The sequence below is a fragment of the Danio rerio genome, chromosome 8 (genome assembly GCF_049306965.1).
Source record: "Danio rerio strain Tuebingen ecotype United States chromosome 8, GRCz12tu, whole genome shotgun sequence".
NCBI lineage: Eukaryota > Metazoa > Chordata > Actinopteri > Cypriniformes > Danionidae > Danio > Danio rerio.
Genome location: NC_133183.1, coordinates 38,512,491 through 38,524,736, shown reverse-complemented (window position 1 = coordinate 38,524,736; position 12,246 = coordinate 38,512,491). Strand labels below are relative to the sequence as shown.

The 12,246-nt window shown below is 34.3% G+C and overlaps 1 long non-coding RNA gene across 5 annotated transcripts in view; it reads left to right on the top strand.

The window, feature by feature from the left end:
- LOC141375765 (uncharacterized) overlaps nucleotides 1-12,246 on the top strand; it is a 44,377-nt gene that overhangs the window by 2,108 nt on the left and 30,023 nt on the right. Inside the window, exons 1-6 of one of the 5 annotated variants that reach the window (XR_012384519.1) lie at nucleotides 1,281-1,370; nucleotides 2,257-2,377; nucleotides 8,189-8,245; nucleotides 8,387-8,438; nucleotides 10,430-11,131; nucleotides 11,793-11,820. This is a non-coding gene — a long non-coding RNA (uncharacterized lncRNA). Of the gene's footprint in view, nucleotides 1-1,280; nucleotides 1,681-1,954; nucleotides 2,378-8,188; nucleotides 8,246-8,386; nucleotides 8,439-10,429; nucleotides 11,132-11,792; nucleotides 11,821-12,246 lie in introns of those variants that run through there. The other 4 variants (XR_012384518.1, XR_012384520.1, XR_012384521.1 and 1 more) reach the window with 4 other exon arrangements.

Genomic DNA, 12,246 nt, shown 5'->3' with positions numbered 1-12,246 from the left:
AGACAGATTGACACGTGTAGTCATTCGTTCCTGTGTATTTGATGACTAGCTTCCAGCAGTATCTGGCTGCAGACTTGCATGCAATCTGAGACACAAAGCACTCAGCGGAGCTAGTGAGGTCACTGTGAGAGGCGGGGTTAGGGGTGCACACTCACTGACAGCCTAGATTTAGCCTGGTTTTAACCAAGCCGTCTATTAGACTTTTAACCCTTATGTATTGTTCATATTGTTCAAGTGGCTGTTTTTGCCCCCAATGACCTCCATTATAACTAAACTTGTTTTAATTGCAAAGCCATGACACCAGATAGTAACTCATTCTTTATTGTTGGTGGTTTCCCTGTTGGGATGAGATAAAATGAGTCATTTTTACTTTTGATGGTCAGTTGGCACCTTTAAACACCCCAAAAAAATGCTTGCTGGGATGGTACCAAGAGGCTGTGCTCACTTCTGGACAGAGGGGGTGTAGACTTGCAGCTAGTGCCGATAAGTGGTGCAGACGCTGAGGCTGTTCTGTATGCGAGTGTTGAGGTTTTGAAACATCAGCTGACAACGTGTAGGTAGAGAGTAGCAGGTTCTGGGAGTAGATGAGCTTGTCACCGGTGTAGACTTTGACCGACTTGTGAAGTTACTCACAAGACCTCCGCTTATGGGACATTACCATTCAAATGAAACGTTTCCAGCAGAATATGACGCTTTAAAAAACTCCATCGGCACTGGTAACTATGAAAAACACGACTGAGCACTAATAGTGTACTCAACACTTTACACTGACATTTGAAGGATCACCTGACATTAAAGACTGAAGTAAGAACGCTGAAAAAAACCCATCAGATTTTAGCCCAGAAGAGTTTCTCTTTTCCTAAATTAAAGCAAAACTTCATAATATTGTGTTTATGAATTCATTCGTGTGTGTGTGTGTGTGTGTGTGTTGGCATATGTGGTTTATGGAACCAATTTTCAGGTTTACCCACCAGCATTATGAGACCATTTAGTTTATGAGACCATTTTTGGTGGTCTCATAAACTAAAAATTTAAGTGGATATTAAAAATGGTTTAAATGATGATTATTCATTACAATGACCTAAATGATAATTATAAGACTTGTTTCAAAAGTTTACATTGTTATTTGGTTATTATTACACTTGGTGTGCTTTTTATGACCTTTACAAATATGGTCTTGTAAACCATGATGTGTATGTGTGATCTTTGAACAGCGCCTCTGTAGGCGGAACTTGGTACTGCATTTCTATACACACTCGCGCCAAATCTTACACAATTTCGCGCCATACATTCAATCGCGGGAAAACGTCCCTCATGAAGACTGTGGACGTGATAGTCGCGCTTCAAGCAGTGAAACATCAAACAAATAAGTCATTTGTTTTTAATACTTTGTACATTATTTATTATTATATGTACTGTATTATTCCACTTGTTATTCAAAATAGCAAGTTTATTTATATATTTATATCCGGCGCGTACTGTTTTAGACAATAATAATTAGTGACTGGGAACAGAAGATGAGAACAAATAAACGTTAGAAATAGGTGTTTGTAATGGCAGCATCAGACGTAGTTCTTCAAAATGTGTATTTGCTAATAATAGCACGCGCTCGGCCTGTATCTGGCTCGGAAGCGCCGGTGTCGATTTCACCCAGAACCGGGCAGAGCTCACTCCTCCGCGGTAAACAATTCGCCGTCTGATTCCATGAGATGTAACGTTATGATAGATGCACTATGTAACTGTGATTTTTTTTCTACACATACTTTTATGTGAGAAGCAATGACCATTCGAATATGGTATAAATAACATGGTAACAAGGTATATTAAACATAAATATGACGTAGAAACAATTTACTAAACTTGAATTATTAAGCATGATTGAACAAAATGTTTGAATTTAGTAATGTAAATGTGTGGTTTTATTTTTTCTAATGTTTTTTTGTGATAAACTTGTGTTCAGTTAAACTGTACATTTGAATAAATGAACTTTTATTATGAAAAGAGGTTAACTTACCCAAGTTAAATAACTTTATTTGATCAAATTGTCAAAATAGTGCACTACTAACTTATATTTTGTTAAATGGTTTAAAATGTGATAACTGTATTATGAAATTTGATAACTATATTACTATTTTCTGTTTTGGTCTTCTTTAGAGAATTTTACACTACGTCACATATATTAATACTGCTTTGCATATGTGGTATTGTATTGATATTATAAACTGTGAAGTTTAACCTTATATAATATTTTAACAGTGAATGAATGGTGGTAAGAGTCAAAGCAGAGGATTAAATCCTTTGAAAGATGCTGCTCATCATGTGAGGTTGGGGAAGGATAAAGACATGCTTACGTGGAGGTACATCAGTGACATCAAAGGTACCAAAGTTTTGTACATGTTTTTTCTTACTGCAGGTAGTCCCCAGTTATTGTTTCATTATAAGCATAGTGTATAAAATGTTAAGATGCAAAAAGGAGTTTAATTTAACACAAAAAAATTAAGTCATGAATGATGATTTGATGACAAGACATTATAAATGTCAACAAATAACATTTAAATAATAATAATAATGAAAAGAAATGTCCTAATTGAAAACCACACTTTAAAATGTTAATGTTTAATTTAAGAGTCTAAAAAATGCTAATATTAATGATTTCCATATTAGTGAAAAGTTAAAACTATTAAAGATTGTACACTATCCAGGGCCTGATTAACCAATGGTTAATAACACACATTGATGGAATAAGCCATTTACACAAATTTTGTCAGACAAGTGATGTCTGACCGACAGAGACAACATAACTAAATAGCGCCAGTGGTGTAGCTTGTAATGCACAGCAACATGTTTTGACGCGATTGATCATCAACTCGAGTTCTAATATACCGTCTGCTGAACTTATTCTTATTTTTTTTCTCCCCATTGGATATCAGATGGGAAATACATTTATTTTTAGGAAACATTTAAAAAAAAATTAAAATAATGCAAATGTTAAATAAAGTCACAAGTGCCTCGCGTGTTTTGATGATGTTTATCTTATTTCTCTAAATAGGTATTTTAAATATATAATAAAGTTATTTTCAAATGTTAGCAACATCTTAATAGAATTCATTTGTATTTATTTATTTGTGACGTTAGTCACTAGGGGTGTAACGGATCACTGTTGATCCGTGATCGATACTGTAGGGTCCAGCCAGTTGGTCCAATGACGGTATCCAATGGTGGATGAAGGTTCACTGCATGTTCGGTCTTTCCAGTGCACAATGTTGATTTATATTAAACTTAACTCATATCTGACTCCAATTTTAGTATGAGATGGTTTAGAATATTAATATATTTATCCTCGTTTTATCTGACTCCAATTATAAAACATTGAGAAGATTATTTTGTTTCCTTTCACATTATTTTAGATTAAGATTGAATATTCTTTTGATTTGTTATTATACCTTATTCTCATTTACTCAGATTCCGATAGCATCTCGAGTCTTGCACCGGCCGGGTATACAATCTCTTAATACAAGCTTGTCAGTCTTGGTCATTAAACAGAGGCGATTAACCACTCTCCTAAAAAGGCAGAACCCTACTTACTCAATTTAGGAGATTTTTATGTGGTCCCCATAAATCTGTTATCTACTTAATCAAGACAAAGTATTTTAATAATAATCGCACAGGATTGTAAATTTGTAGATGAAGGCCTAAATATCCACATTTAAAGTAGTTTCAACAATATTTTGTTGTTCTAAATAGAAAACCCATAGTTGGCCTTTTGCAGTCTACGTATACATGAAATAATGCCAATTTGCTAGTCGGATCTCTAACAACATTGTTTAGCGTGCCACGCTGCTCCGTCTAACATGTTTTAGTCCGTTACTAACCTGTACAGTGGCTTGTAGTGCTATGGACAACAACATTTATCAGTGATAATAACACGAGGTTTGAATAGTTCAAAACATAACAATTTATTAGTCAGGTAAATGTATTATGCCAATTCAATCAGTCAATTCATAAACGATCAATACAAAACACCAAATTATCAAAGATAAATCCAAGATTAAAAGATGCATTCCTGACTTTTTACATAACGTGTAAATTTTACATAACGTGGAGCCTAAGCTCCATGTTATGGGCTGATCTGGGTAGGCAGAATCGCCCTGAGCTTTTCTTAGGCCTTACCTTAAATAATCCAAGAATTCCCTCAAGGAAGGGGGTGTGAATGTATAACAAAAGGCATTCACACTTAGTGTCACACCCCTCACAGTGGTTCAAAAGATGCCTGAAGTTATATATTTATTGTTCTGATTATGTCTATTTCTGAGAGAATGAGACCATTGTACCAATCGCACTGAGACATTTCAAATGATATCAAACATGATAGTTAAAGTCAGTTTGGTTAATTCTAGAACATTCAAACATTGAAATGACCATATGTGTGAGTTAGGGGGATGAAGCAGACTCAGATGCAAATGCAGCAGGAACTGGTTTTTCCCGCATTCCCCTTGCTGAGTTGTGAAGTTACCAGTCTCTGTTTTCAGCTCATGTTTTGAATTGTCAAAGGCATCAGAATATTTGCAATATTTCAATTCTTACAATACGGATCACAACCCACGGTTCGGAATGCACGTGACCCGTAGATTAATAACTTTTTTTGAACTTGTAGGTTAATCCAACATTTATAACAATCGCAGAGAGATCGCCTCCCGTGTCATTCAAATTGCATGAATGAAAGCATTTTGGCTTCCCTGTAAAATATAATGATGACGTTGTGGGACCTACATAAATGCTTTTGGCTATTAAGGTGTTTTTTTGTCACTGTTTGTTTAGCCTGCATTAATGCATTCATTATGGTAAGAATAAAATCACTGTTTAATGAAACAAGATGCTGGTGAAAGCAACTACATTGTGTAACCAACAGATGGCGACAAACAAACATCAAAACTATGTAATTGAATAGGTTTTCAAATATAATACACCTACAGTATAATGAAACATGAAGTTTTATGTGTGAATTGTTGAATCATTAATTGAAGATAAATATATGTTGTGCAAGATTTCTATACATTTTGCATTATCAGCAACAGTAGCAAAGATCATATTTCATATTGAATACTTTTTTTTAGCTGGTTATTTCCTGATTTTTATTTTTTATTAAAATTACAGGTTCTATTTTCTGTTTGTTAAAAGCAATGTTTTATGCAGTAACATTTTTGTATAAATGGAAAGCAAATTGTCTCCTCCCTTTTTTGCTGATCCAAAAAATGGTCCGATCCATAACTCAAAAAACGTAGAGTGATCCGAACTGCAGATTTTGGATCCGTTACACCACTATTAGTCGCCCTTTCCCAAACCCTGGTTAGCCTGTCGATTATCATTTGCCACAACTAGCGCTACTTCACCCATATTCTCCTACCTCATGGCTCTGTTGAAGAGCATTTAATAGGTTGCACATGTCTTAATAAAGGTTGCCTCCCTCTCTTTAAAAACATTTTTTTTAGAAACTAGGCATTTCCTCTTAGCAAATAGTCAATATCATATATTAGGGGTGTAACGATACACTCAGCTCACGATACGATGTGTATCACGATATAGTGTTCACGATTCGATATGTATCACGATATTTGGAATAAAAATTGAAAATTTAACTGAAATGCAAATTTTACCAAGTAAACTATTTTTTATGTATTTCTTTTGTTTCAACTTGTTAAACTGAACCTTCTTTTAGAAAATATATTAAACAGGCCTGTCTCTGGAAAATAAAACAATTTAAAAACTTCTTAAAAAATATTATTGAAATGACAGAGACAAAATTAAGGAACAATTTAAGTAAAGGTGCAAAAAAATAAGCTTTCTATTCAATTGAATTTAACAGTGAGAGCTTAAGGCTTTGCTTGGTCACTTGCGTTTTTTGTGTGTGCAAAAAAAAATCTACATTTCCAGGTAATCAGCAGTTCTATAAGATAATCCTGAACTTATGTGTATCTGTCTGAGAGGCTATCAAGTGTATCATGTTGACGTGCATTTTTGTGTACCTCTGTACTCAAATGTAGCTTTAAAGGGTTAGCTCGTCGTAATCATAACTCTAAAATCGATATGATTGTTTAAATAATGTGTACGTTTTCGGTTTCATTTACACTGCTAAGTGCTGTTCAAACTTCCCACGCTGCTCCTGAAAGATCACTCTGTTCCACAAACTGAATGTTGTTTACTACTTTATTAGTCACAACCTGCAGGTTCTGTTCACTGAAGCAGACGCGCGCGTATGGCAAGCCGTTTTAGCATTTAAACCTTTGTTCTGACTATCCATAAATATATGTAATTCATATTTAATTAAATTCATTTAGAGATATCTCTAATTATATTTTGACTAGTCGAATTATAATTATGACTAGTCAAAATATAATTAAAGATATCTCTAAATATATTTATGGATAGTCAGATCAAAGGTTTAAATGTTAAAACGGCTTGCCATACGCACGCGTCTATCATAGTCCGCCCTTTGTAGTAACAGCTCACGGTCAGCTCATGTCATGTGTGATTTTGCGGCCGCCAATACATCATATGAAGACAGAATGATATTTTAGGGTGAATTGTACCTTATAAATACAGTATGTGACTCTTTCAACACCATTAGGAGGTATCCCTGTCGCTGTGCAAAGTATGTAAATCACTGTGAAGACTTTAAAACTTAGGATGTGTGACCCAGTATGCGTGTCAAAAAGCGGACGAGTCTAAAGCAATTACTGTACAACCGAAATGTTGCCAGACGTCTGATTTTGAGAGGATGGGCCATCCTCTATTTCAACTCCACTCATCTTGGTTTGCTAACATTACTGCTGCTGCAATCTGAACTCACGTGCGACAGCAGGTGGAACGTAGCTCACGTGCAAACAGCTCAACTAATAAGAGAAAACGGACGTCATATCGTAATCATATCGTCATAACGCCACGATGCATATCGAGACATTTTTGCATCGCAATAAATCGTACAACGATAAATCGTTACACCCCTATCATATATTATTATTATCATTGTATTTAAATTGTCAGAAAATGTCACCATGTATAAAAAGCATGCAGATTTTTTCCTTTCCTTCTTTACTTTTTTTAACTAAACAGCATGCTTTAATTGGTGAAGTGCTTGTAAGTTTTGAAATAACCTGCACTGAATTGAGCGGACTGTAGTGTAGTATTTGCCGTAGATCAAAATGAGTGAACAAGTGGATTTGGCAATCACAAGAGAAAAAGAGGAGAGGGTGCATCTTTATTGAGGCATGTTTCATGTATTCACTCCTTCAAACAGACCCATGATGAGGAGAATGAGAGTATAGAAGACGTTATGGTAATGTTATGTGCAAGCTAGCATTAACCAGGTGGAGGATGCTAATGGCAGTGCAGACTGGATTCATCGTGTGTCTGAGGGCGTACTCGCACTGTACAGTTGCCATGAACCAGGCTGAAGCATGCTTTTCCCCCCTTCCGTCTCCCCCTACGGCCTGCACTCACATTGCATTCGTGCCTGGGCAGTCTTATGTCAACGAACGTGCTGTTCAGTAAGCGCTCTCGCAAAGCACAGTGGAGAATAGTAATAAATACCTTTTAAAATATATATTTTAGTACTGCTTCAGTTAACTTGAACAAGTGTACTTATACCATCAATTTTCATTTTCATAAGAAAATTTTCATTTTCTTAAAAAATAAGTTAAATCTTTGTAGACTATATATATATATATATATATATATATATATATATATATATATATATATATATATATATATATATATATATAATTTATTTAAAAAATGTGGGCAATATATTATAGATTTGTTTTGAAAAAAATGTATTCTATTCTTATTTTTTTTAATACAGACCTCTTGAGTTCTTAATCCGGGCCTGACACTATCAAATAGTAAAGTATTAGATAATTGTTTTGGGCCAGTTTCCTGTACAGTGTACTTTTTGTGCACTATTAAACCAACATAATGAATTTTTTCAATGATTTAGTTTCTTCTGTATCAGTTTTCACTGTCCAGAAAAGTTTGTGATGCATACTCTGTGGAGTCAGTGTTCATGTGTTGACAGAACTGTTTTTATTTGGCAGAGTTACAGTTTTAATCTTGTATAAAAAAAAGTACCTTGTGTTTAATTTTAAAACATTGTTCTGCACGATATCACAACATACAATTGTAATTTTAGAGTGTGTCATGTGGAGGAGTTGACCTTCTCTCCTGTAACAAACATGAAAAAGCAAAGGTAGGGTATATTGGATTTTATTTTAAAAATTGGCATATTTTGAACCGTATGTAGTATTAAATATAATGTTTAATAATGTCTGTTTAGCACACACTTGAGTTGTTTTAGCTTTATTTTCTGTGTTTTGATTATGTTTTTCAGTCTCCTCATGAGCCATTATCTTTGAATTCTGAACAGAGTGAGCTTCAAAGAGGTTTGTCTATATAATTGTCTTTTAAATGTTGATCTGAAGAGATATTTTCTTATTGTTCCTGTATCTGTGCAGTTATTTTTATATAATAATACATTTAATATGGGTGTAGCGATACATTATTATATTGAGAATCGCAATATAACAATTCAAAGTTTTTTCTTTAGATTAGCCTCTATTCACACGGTGAGTATTATGTGTAACAGGGCTCGAAATTGCGACCATTTTGGTCGCATATGCGCCCGAAAATTAATCGATGCGACCTCATAATATATTTGGGCGCATTAGTGCGACCTGTTTTGATTTTTTTTTTAAAACGTGCTGAATCGCTCTTCCCTGCCGCTATATTGGTTCATATTAGCTGTCAATCACTCAAGGCTATCCACTGTTAGATGACAGGGAGGGAGCTTTTATGTCCACGGGAAATGCAAACGGCTAAAGTGTGAAAACGTAAAGCACACAGGTTTGCAAAGTGCAAACCCCACCTAAAGTTGAGGCGCAGATGAGAGCGATCATGACACGTGGTGAATATTGATCCGCCAGCTGAGATCAATCGAGTACGTGCTTTTCGGAGAAGGTGGTCGAATCTCCATGCGTTGCATTCACTGCGTGTTCAGCGCAAATGTCCGCTAAAAGTCAAATCTAATACTGTATCATCGCCAAAGAAGCTCGCCTTTACTAAGTTTACACTGAAACTGCGTCTCATAACAAACAGCGGTATTGCGCCGGTGCTCAACCTGCTCATAAATTGGGTCGGCTGACTCGCCTGCTTTTCCACAAACACAGAAAAATGAAGATCAGCTCAGACTGAACATTTAAATTGACACAAACTGAAACCAAAACTTTTAAATAGTGATAGAAGTGAGACTTTATTTACTTTCTTTTGCCTATTCTTTCATGAGATGTATATATTTTTTTTATTTAGTTACTGATGACTGTTTTGCAGCTTTCAGCCTTGAATTTAATATTTTATTATAATCTTTTGTTTGTTTTGCAGCTGAAATATTATTTATTAAACTGACATGCATATATATGCTGTTTAGCAGTACAAAATAAATATTTCTTACTGCAATGCTTCATTTTTGTTTGATGCAAACTATACATTTATTTTTCAGAAAGTAACAGACTTTTTATAGCAGATAACTTGCATTCAAGCACATTCAAGGCAGCATGATAATGACAAATGTAATTCATTGTTACTATTATTGTCATTTTCATCATCATTAATATTCTAGAATTTTAATACATACACATTTTGGAATTATTGCACACAAATATCAATGTCATCTCTAAATTTTTTGTGGTGCTCCTAAATTTTTTCTGGTGCTCCTAAATTTTTGAAGTTGGGAGCACCGGTGCTACCAAGTAAAAAAGTTAATTTCGAGCCCTGTGTAAGATTAAACGTTTACACAGTTGCAGTATAAACTACTGTTGTTAAATGATGAAAATAATGCAAGTTGAAATCTGATGATGACAAATGCCTGGTTATACCAGTGAAAATGATCTATTTGCATGTGGACCATAAGAGAGTGCAAGCATACATCTAACACTCATCTTCAGAATTTTGAATTTGTATTCTGATGTCATCTCTGTCCTGTGCATTAAAGACCAATTTAAAGTTTAACATGCCAGATCTATGCAAAATTGAGCATTTTAACCATTACTAGGCCTACATATTATAATAATATTGTTTTTTACCACATTTGAGAAATAACAAATATTACTAATATTTAAAGCTTTTTTTTTATAGCTTACAATATTGAGATATCAAGAGAAACAATGTCAAGTTTGCTGACCTATCAATAGGCTATTGTTTTAATATCTGTGTGTTTGCTCATGGTTTATGAGGACCAAGTATGTCTACTGAATGTGACTTAGCAGTAGGCTATTGTTTTGTTAAATCTGTTTATTCATGGTTTATGAGGACATGGTTTGTTATGCGAGACTTAAAGCTTTTAATGTTTTCTTCATCTTTCTTTGCTTCTCTCTTTCAGCGCCTCCATGAGCCTGTGGCTTTAACCAACACAAACAGAGCTGTCTTCTACAGAGGTTTGTTAATTATTTTGTCATGCTAATTTGACACTCCTTAAAGGGATAGTTCATCCAAAAAGTGCAATTGTCTCATTATTTGATCCCCCTTTACTTGTCTCAAACCATTATTGGGATATTTCTTCTGTTAAAGACAAAAGAAGATACTTAGAAAAAATATGGAAACCTGTAACCATAGACTTCCATATTATTTGTGTTTTCTGTTGTGGAAGTCAATGATTGCAGGTTTTCTTCTTCCATCAAAATATCTTGTTTTTGTTGTTTAACAGAAGTAATAAACCCTTAAAGGTTTGGAACACTTGAGGGTAAATTAATAGTGAGTAAATATAAATTTTTGTGTGAATCATCCCTTTAAGTGCTAAAATGACAGTTTCATATTTCTACTACATTCAACGTAGCAGTCCTGTGTGTTTAGTCATGGTTTATGAGGACCAAGTATGTCTATTTTATGTGAGTTAGCAGCAAGCTATTGTTATATCAAATATGTGTGTTTACTCATAGTTTATGAGGACATGATTGGTTATGGAAGACTTGAAGCTTTCAGTAAGTGAATGTCATGTTTTCTTCATCTTTCTTTGCTTCTCTCTTTCGGTACCTCCATGAGCCCGTCGCTTGGACAAACACAAACAGAGTTGTTTTCTACAGAGGTTTGTTAATTCTTTTGTCAAGCTATTTTGACACTCCTTAAAGGCATAGTTCACCCAAAAATGAACATTTACTCACTATTAATTTACCCTCAAGTGTTTCAAACCTTTATGGGTTTCTTTTTTTCTGTTTAATAAAACAAATGAGATACTTTGAAAAAAGATGGAAACATGTATCCATTGACTTACATAATAGAAAACACAAATAATATGAAAGTCAATGGTTACAGGTTTCCATCGTTTTTCAAAGTATCTTCTTTTGTGTTTAACAGAAAAAAGAAACCCTTAAAGGTTTGGAACACTTGAGGGTAAATTAATAGTGAGTAAATGTTAATTTTTGTGTGAATCATCCCTTTAAGTGCTAAAATGACAGTTACATATTTCTGCTAAATGCAGTGTAGCAGTCCTGTGTGATTAGTCATGGTTTATGAGGACCAAGTATGTCTATTAGATGTGACTTAGCAGTAGGATATTGTTTTAATAAATCTGTGTGTTTACTCATGGTTTATGAGGACACAGTATGTGTAGGTTTACATGGTGCTAGCAGTAGACTATTATAACATGTGTTTCTTCATGGTTTATGAGGGCATTTTTTGTTATGCGAGACTTCAAACAGTTAGTAAACAAATGTTACATTTTCTTTATCTTTGTTTCTCTCTTTCAGTACCTCTATGAGCTCGTCACTTTGAGAGGTTTGTTAATTATTTTGTCAAACTATTTTGACACTTTTTAAAAGGATAGTTCTCCCAAAAAGTACAATTGTGTCATCATTTGCTCACCCTTTAATTGTCTCAAACCTTTTTGGGGTTATTTATTCTGTTAAAGACAAAAGAAAATACTTACAAATAATATGGGAGTGAATGATTACAGGTTTCCATCTTTTCTTGTTTTCTACCATGAAAGTCAATGATTGCAGATTTTCTTCCACCAAATGTCTTGTTTTTGTTTTTTATCAGAAGAAATAAACACGTAAAGGTTTGGAACCCTTGAGGGTAAATTGTTAGTGAGTAAATGTTCGTTTTTGGGTGAATCATCCCTTTAAGTGCTAAAATAACAGTTTCATATTTCTGCTAAATGCAGTGTAGCAGTCCTGTGTGTTTTGTCATGGTTTATGAGGA